Genomic DNA, 8,397 nt, shown 5'->3' on the forward strand with positions numbered 1-8,397 from the left:
TGTCGTCTGCTATTACAATTAGTTCCCTCGCCTAAATCATTAATCTATATTGTGCTGATCCCTACGGTACCCCACTAGTCACTGCCTGACATTCAGAAAAAAAATATTTTATTCCTTCTCTTTGTTTCCTGTCTATCAACCAGTTTTCTGTCCATTTTTCTACCCCAATCCCATATGCTTTTAAGTTTACATGCTAATCTCCGAAATACAACTTTTACCAAAGTCTTCTGAAAGTTTAAACAGACCGCAACCACTGGCTCCCCCTTACCAACTCTACTAGTTACATTCTCGAAGAATTCAAGTTGATTGGTCAAGCATGGTTTCCCTTTTATAAATCCATGTTGTAAACCTTCATAACAAACTCTAGCATCGTCCTCATTATCAACATCAGACTGACTTAGAGAGGAAAAGCAGGGCATTGTCTACAACTCATTATAAACAGTGGTGTTACATTATTTCTAGGGTCACTTCCTTAAGTATAGATTATCGGCTTTTGGAGATTTATCCACCTTCAATCTCATCATTGTTCCCAATACCACTTCTTTAGTCATGCGGATTTCCTTCAGTTCCTCTTTCTCACTAAACCTTCTGCTCCCCAGCCTTTCTGGTGTGTTATTTGTGTCCCGCTTTGTGAACACCGAACCAAAAGTGTCTGTTTAGTTGGTTGCCATTTCTTTATTCCCCATTCGGACTTCCATGGTTTCTGACTGTGGGGGACCAACATTTGGTCCGTGCTGGGGAAAGATGGCTTTTGACCGCCCCAAAGCTAATTGTTAACCAGGCCATTTTAGGATCTGAGTGTACTGCTGCCAATATTCAGCCAATAGTGGGCAAAGGGAATTTGGCACATGCAGAAAGCCTGACAAACAATCTTTCTCCGGTTTCTGCTGGTGGTGTTGGGGCTGGAGTATTTGCACCCTGCTCAGTTCAAGGGAGAAGTCAGACTACCCTGAGTGTGAGACCTTTGCACTTGCTGCTGATCCCACCTTTACCCAGGATGACCCCAACCCTGCGAACCCCTCCTGGAGAGAGGCCTTATTTGTCCATTAGTGCGTCTGAGCCCAGGATTGCTGCATTACCAAGCCTGGCCACTACCACTCTCTGCTGGTGCTGTTGAGCAGTGAAGAGCTGATTCATGAACAAGTGAGACATCTGCTACCAGGGACCTTGATCCAGGGAAAAGTTTAGCTAATCCCTGGGTTAGGTACCTGAGTGGCTCTCCAGTCAACAGGTGAGACAGATCACTTGCGACCCACGTTCAAGCCTTTAGATTCTCACTGGAAGAGAGAGAATGCCATTCCTAATCTGAAATAAGCATGCCGAGCACAAATACAGTTAAAAGCATTGACCTCATTGCAATTCTGTTCCCCTAGGCTTTGTACACCAACACAGCTGAGCTGACAGTACCAGGCACAGATCAACAACAAATGCATCTGGGGATCAACATTACTTTTCTTAGGACTTGGCAAACAGCAAATGATTTATGTCATTCCAGAAGTTTCTCAAGTACCTTCTAATAAACCTTCCATTCGCCTGCCCCTTCACAAACTCAAATGGCAATTTCGAAAATATGTTCACCAGGTCATACTTTTATATTCATGTGCTCACGTTTCTTTTTGTCTAATTTTGAAGACAGATTGATTGTGCTTGTGCAGAAAATAATTTACACCAAAAACTTGATATTCTCATCCATTTGCTGAGAAAAGGAATAATCCAATGCTGGAAATTTCCAAAGTCAAACTGATTTTATTTCCATTGAATAAAATGGTTTCCGGAGACTGACAGTAGAGGGAATATTACAAAAACAGGTCTCCGTTTTAACTGGGGGCTAACTGGGTGGTATCAGTTTAAATGTCACCATCTTCTGGAAGATCGAGGCACAAGATATTTTAATTCTTGCTTTTATTATCTACTGTCAGCAGGGAGAAGTCAACCTCCAAGGGTTAGAGATTGCCTCATCCATTGAGGCAATCTCCAGTTCCTCCTAACTTCATAAAGGAACCATTTATTCAACTCTTTGGTCTCTACTAGTTCCGTTCTAGCACCTCACCCGGTAAGTTTGATGCTTAAAACTCTGTACTGTATCCCGCAAAGGTGTTCTTGTAAAAATTACTGGTGAGTCCTAAAAATCCTAAGAGTATCATTAGGATTCTATAGAAATATGTTAAAAACATCAGCTTCCAATAGCTCCAGAAAGGGTGGAGACTATGGGAGATCGTGTGTGGTGGTGTTTTAAATGCATGACTACCTTCCCGGTTTTGTTAAAAATCACCTTCAGAAAATAGGTCAGAACTAAGTATGTTTACAGACCAGTGAGACAAGCTGCAATCAGACACAGAAATCTCAAAGCTAGTAAAAGCTGTTACATTATCATTACAGCAGAACAAAGGATCAGTCAGCTCAACTTGCCATTAAGATAGAATGCTGTGAATGATGGAAGTCTGAAGCAAACACAGAGAATGCTGGACAAACTCGGCAAGTCTGACAGGATCTGTGGGGAGAGGTACTGTTTCAAATATCGTATAATTATTCTTCAACTTCACTTCTGAAACAGAATCATACCAGACTCAAAGTGCTAACACTGTTTGTCTCTTCACAGATGCTGCCAGACCTACTGAGTTCCTCCAGCATGCCCTGTATTTGTTAGCTCAACTTATCACATTGGTATTTAAACTCTACAAGAGTTTCCTTGCTGTTTATTTTATCGAACCCTATCAGCGTAGCCTCCCATTCCATTTGTGTATTTATCGAGTTTCCCCTTAAATGTATGTATTTTGGACTTGAACAAATCACTGGGGCGGCAGGTTTAACTATATTCTTAAAAGAGGTTTCTCTTGAATATTTTACTGGATTATATGATTATCGTTCAAATATTAGGCCGCCCTAATAGAGAAAAGATACAGAGGCTTTGGAGAGGATGCAAATAAGTTATCAAGAAAACTCAGACTTTTCTCTCTGTAGAGAAGGAGGAAGAGAAGAGACCTGATCGAGTTATACAAGATAATGAGAGGAATAGATAGTTAATAGCCAGAGACCTTTCGCCAGGGCAGGATTGACTGGTATGAGGGGTCATAGTTTTATGATATATTCAGAAAAAGGTATAGAGGAGACGTCAGAGGTAGGTTCTTTACACAGAGAGTTGTGAATGCATGGAATGTGTTACCAGAGGTGGTGGTGGAAGCAGAGTTATTAGTGACATTTAAGCGACTGCTGGACAGGCACATGGACAGCAGTGAATTGAGGGGAGCATAAGTTCAGTTATTATATTTTACATTAGGATTGAACCTCAGCACATCATGGGCCAAAGGGCCTGTTCTGTGCTGTACCTTTCTATGTTCTATGTGGACTCCTGAAATTGGGAAAAAAAACTACATCTAAACTGTCAGCCCCATTTATCATGCAATTTAATTGGACCAATTTTCTCAACGAGCCTCTTATTTTAAAAACAGAGCAAGTCAACTAATCGATGTGCTGATCAGCTACGTAGTGGTGCTTTTCCAGCACCATTCTAATCTAAATTCTGGTTTCCAGCATCTACAGTCCTCACTTTTGCCTACGTATTTCATAATACAAATGTCCTTGAAGAGTTAATAATTGGCAAGTAATTTTCAAATAATAACCCCCCCCTTAATTATTATTCATCTTACTACAATGAAAGTGCATGGACTGACCTACTTACAGGGAGCTGAACATGTCCAGACATCTTTGTCTGTCCATTCAAATATTATTGGTCTTCGGTGAGACCAAGAGAAAATTCCACAGTGATTGATGCTGTGCCAGATCTGTCAGTCTGTTATGGTCCAGGAGGTCTCCTTGATTTATAATTATTGAGAATTCTGTCCTGCCACTTATTGAGATCATTCTTTTGAGAGCTATGCTGTATGTTATTTTTACTGCTGTCCCCATCAGTCTGTGGCAATCGTCTGCACATTAATTTTGTAAAATGTCTAGAAAGGCAAAATACTAGTTGCTTTCTTTAAAAGAAAATGCCAAAGCCTCTTGCATAATCATGTACTTCATTTAAATGCTTCAGCGTTCAAACTCCTGATATGTTTCCAAACATTGTCTTTGTAAACCTGATCTCTTAATCAAAACTATTTGCATAAACTAAAAGCCTTTAGCCCCAGATTGGCTCCCGTAGTTGTGTTTATATATTTCATTGCTATTGGACCCTCACATGACAGCCATCAAAACATTCCAGAGACTGGCAGAGAAAGCAGATTGTTAATTTAGCAGAAACAACAAATGTCACAAAACAAGGAAATCAAATTGGAAGCAGAACAATTTGTTTCTGCTGACAATTACGTTCATTTGGAACACAAAAAAAACACGTAATAAATGTTTCCACTAAGCAACTGAAAAACAAAAGGTAAATAAAGAAGAATGATTTATTGTGGGTTTCTATCTAAAATATTGATCCAACTTTGCCACATGTTGGATCAAGCATCATTCTCTGTTTTTAATTTCAAATTTTCAGGATTCACATTTATCCTCTTTTGCATAGCTTCCCTTCATTTGCTTAAACTGATCTCGTTCAACAATTCTCAGTGTTTTGACAGAGGTTGTTTATTGGAACAATTAAATTTCATCTCTGAATCCAGTTTTTCATTTCTGTGTTATACAACTAATGGAGTAACTCTGCCTAAAAACAATCCACCTGTCATCAGCGCTGCTGTGCCAGCTGTATTTTAAGAGTTGCTGAAATAGTCCTACTCGTTTGCCTTTATACCCTGCCAGTTTTCTTTATCAAGTATATATCTGATGCCCTTTTGCAAGTTTAAAGCTGCTATCACTACAGTTTCAGGCAGCATTCCAAACCATGACAATTTGTTACAGAATTTTTAAAAATCCTCTCATCTCCCTTTTGATTCTCTTGTCAATTATTTTAAAGCAGTATTTTCTGGTTACCAACAAACCTACTACTGCCACATACTAGCTTCAAAAGAAATGGTAGCTAATTCTTCACTTGTGAGATATATTTAACATCTAATTTATGATTGTTAATGTTTTCCAAATTCGATTCTTGTGTAGTTTTGCCCTCTGTCTTTGAAGTCAATTCATTTCTATTGTCAACCAATAAATGTTACAATGAGTTTAGATTAGATTACTTACAGTGTGGAAACAGGCCCTTCAGTCCAACAAGTCGACACCGACCCGCCGAAGAGGAACCCACCCAGACCCGTTCCCCTACATTTACCCCTTCACCTAGCACTGTGGGCAATTTAGCATGGCCAATTCACCTAACCTGCACATCTTTGGACTGTGGGAGGAAACCAGAACACCTGGAGGAAACCCTCACAGACACAGGGAGAATGTGCAAACTCCACACAGAGTCGCCTGAGGTGGGAATTGAACCCAGGTCCCTGGCGCTGTGAGGCAGCAGTGCTAACCACTGTGCCACCATGCCGCCCACAATAATCTGGCAAATGCATTCAAGCTTGATGACAAACTGTTACCTCTTCAGAGTTTAAAAGCAGGGAGGTTATGTTGCAGCTGTGTAGGGTGCTGGGGAGGCCACACCTGGAATACTGCATGCAGTTTTGGTCTCCTTACTTGAGAAAGGATGTACTGGCACTGGATGGGCTGCAGAGGAGGTTCACTAAGTTGGTCACAGTTTTGAAAGGTTTGCCTTATGAGAAGAACTTGAGTAGACTATGACTATACTCATTGGAATTTAGTAGAATGAGAGGGAGGATCTTAGAGAAATATATGAAATGATGAAGGGGATAAATAAGATAGAAGCAGGGAGATTGTTTCCACTAGCAGGTGAAACTAGAAGTAAAGGGCAAAACAAGGGGGATCAGATTTAGGAAAAAGTGAGGACTGCAACTATTGGACATCAGAGTCAAGAGTGGAGCTAGAAAAGCACAGCAGGTCAGGCAGCATCCAAGTAGCAGGAGAATCGACATTTCGGACATAAGCTCTTCATCAGGAATCTTAGGACTGAGTTAAGGAGGAACTTCTTCACCCAAAGAATTGTGAGTCTGTGGAATTCCAAGCCCAGTGAAACCTTTGAAGCTGCTTCGTTGAATGATTTTAAGGCAAAGATAGGTAGATTTTTGAACAGTAGAGGAATTAAGGGTCATGGTGAGCGGGTGGGTAAGTGGAACTGAGTCCATGAAAAGATCAGCCATGATCTTATTGAATGGCAGAGCAGGCTCGAAGGGCCAGACGGCCTACTCCTGCTCCTGGGTCTTACCTTTATAGGGTTAGGTGAAGAAGAATATATCATTTTATTGCTTTCTCCCTTATCCAGATTTTCCATTAAATGCATTTGTGCTATTTTTCCCTTTCTGAGGAAGGGTCAGTTGACCCGAAACACTAACTCGGATTTCTCTCCACAGATGCTGCCAGACCTGCTGAGTTTTTCCAGCAGTTTCTGTTTTTGTTTCTCATTTACAGCATCCACAGTTCTTTTTGGTTTTTAAACCAACATTGGAGATTGACTCTATCCAATAAACAATCCAACGGCATCTCTTAACTTGTACAAAATTGTGTTTGTTGCCTTTTTAATCAGGCAATTCCTGTTTGACACGGTCATTCAACGTCTCTAGCCCAGAATGGGAAATCTATGGAGCTTCATTCTTACAGGTAGTTGTAATTTGTTGCTAGAAATGTTTAAAGTTCTCTACTTTTTTTGTTTCAATTTTCTGTTTCCCAATCCAAATTTTCTTGCTCTCCATTTATTTCTCCTTCTGCAATGCTGAGTTGAATCCACTGTTTTTCAATCTACCTCTGAATCTCAATCCTTAAACCTCACTGGTTATAAATAGACCATTGGTTCCATCATTTGCCAAGGTATCAGGTGCCCCATTTGTCCCAGTCACACTATTAGCAATGAATTTGGGGGGTGCAGAAGAATTGCAAGTTGAATTGGGAGGATAAAAACCTTACCAGGTGCCAACATTCAGAGAAACCTGGCCCCATTACAACTCCACTGATGTGCTGCCCACATATCACGAGCTGAAAAAAAACAGCTTCGCATCAGCACTCCCAATTTATTCCTTTTCCATCTGTGAATAATTTGGTTCTTACTGCCTCTGCACAGCCTCGAACCATATCCCAGGCCCCTGAAACAGTGAACAGGGTGGTAGTGGTGGAGGGAGAGATGGTTTGTCCACTATGTGGATTAGAAAGCCTTTCCCTCTCGATGGGTTCACGGTTTTGTTGCATCAAGAGCGGCAGAAAATCTGTTCTCCGGTTTGGAAAGCTTTGAAAGGAAAGTGAAATCCAAAAGGCACTGACGAAAAGAGGCAGAGACATTGGCATCTCTAGCTGGGCAGGTGGCAGTGTTCCCCATGTGTCTCCGGCCCATGCCCCTCTAGATGGTCGTGAGTTTGGAAAAAAAAGACAACTGAGGAGTTCGCGATAGTACTGTTATTAAACATCACCGAATCTCAGAAATGTTGTGATGCAAAAGGAGATCATTCAGCCTATTGCACCTGTACCAGCTCCTCAAACAAACATCATCATGTAGAGCCATTTTTTAAAAATTGTGGCCATACCCTTGTAGACTACTTCTATAACAATAACCATCCAGTGCCCTCTTGAATGCCTCAATTATAGAATCAGAGTCATACAGCATGGAAACAAACTCTTAGGTACAACTCATCTGCGCCGACCATACATCCCAGTCTGACCTAGTCCCACCTGCCAGCACTTGGCCCATATCCCTCCAAACTCTTCCTATTCATATACCCATCCAGATGCCTTTTAAATGTTGTAACTGTACCAGTCTCCACCACTTCCTCTGGCAGCTCATTCCATACACACACCACCCTCTGCATAAAAATGTTACCCCTCAGATTCTTTTTAAATCTTTCCCCTCTCACCTTAAAACTATGCCCTCTAGTTTTGGACTCCCCTACCCTAGAGAAAATACCTTAGATATTCACTCTATCTTGAAGGCAGGAAAATGAGGGTGAGGAGCATATCAGCCAAGATCAAATGGCGAAGCAGACTCAATGGGCTGAATGGCCTAATGCTGCTCCCACATAGAACATAGAACAATACAGCACAGAACAGGCCCTTTGGCCCACGATGTTGTGCCGAACATTTGTCCTAGCTTAAGCACCCATCCATGTACCTATCCAATTGCCGCTTAAAGGTCACCAATGATTCTGACTCTGCCACTCCCACAGGCAGCGCATTCCATGCCCCCACCACTCTCTGGGTAAAGAACCCACCCCTGACATCTCCCCTATACCTTCCACCCTTCACCTTAAATTTATGTCCCCTTGTAACACTCGGTTGTGCCCGGGGAAAAAGTTTCTGACTGTCTACTCTATCTATGCCTCTGATCATCTTATAAACCTCTATCAAGTCACCCCTCATCCTTCGCCGTTCCAACGAGAAAAGGCCGAGAACTCTCAACCTAGCCTCGTACGACTTCCTCTC

At 41.6% G+C, this 8,397-nt stretch overlaps 1 protein-coding gene across 1 annotated transcript in view; it reads left to right on the plus strand.

Moving 5' to 3' along the window:
- The first annotated feature begins 1,066 nt into the window (after window positions 1–1,066).
- Window positions 1,067–8,397, plus strand: part of LOC122559310 — a 142,139-nt gene continuing 134,808 nt past the window's right edge. The window contains exon 1 of the mRNA XM_043708669.1: window positions 1,067–2,053. The gene's annotated coding sequence lies outside the window, so the exon portion shown is untranslated. The remainder of the gene's footprint in view (window positions 2,054–8,397) is intronic.

The sequence above is a fragment of the Chiloscyllium plagiosum genome, chromosome 19 (assembly GCF_004010195.1).
Source record: "Chiloscyllium plagiosum isolate BGI_BamShark_2017 chromosome 19, ASM401019v2, whole genome shotgun sequence".
NCBI lineage: Eukaryota > Metazoa > Chordata > Chondrichthyes > Orectolobiformes > Hemiscylliidae > Chiloscyllium > Chiloscyllium plagiosum.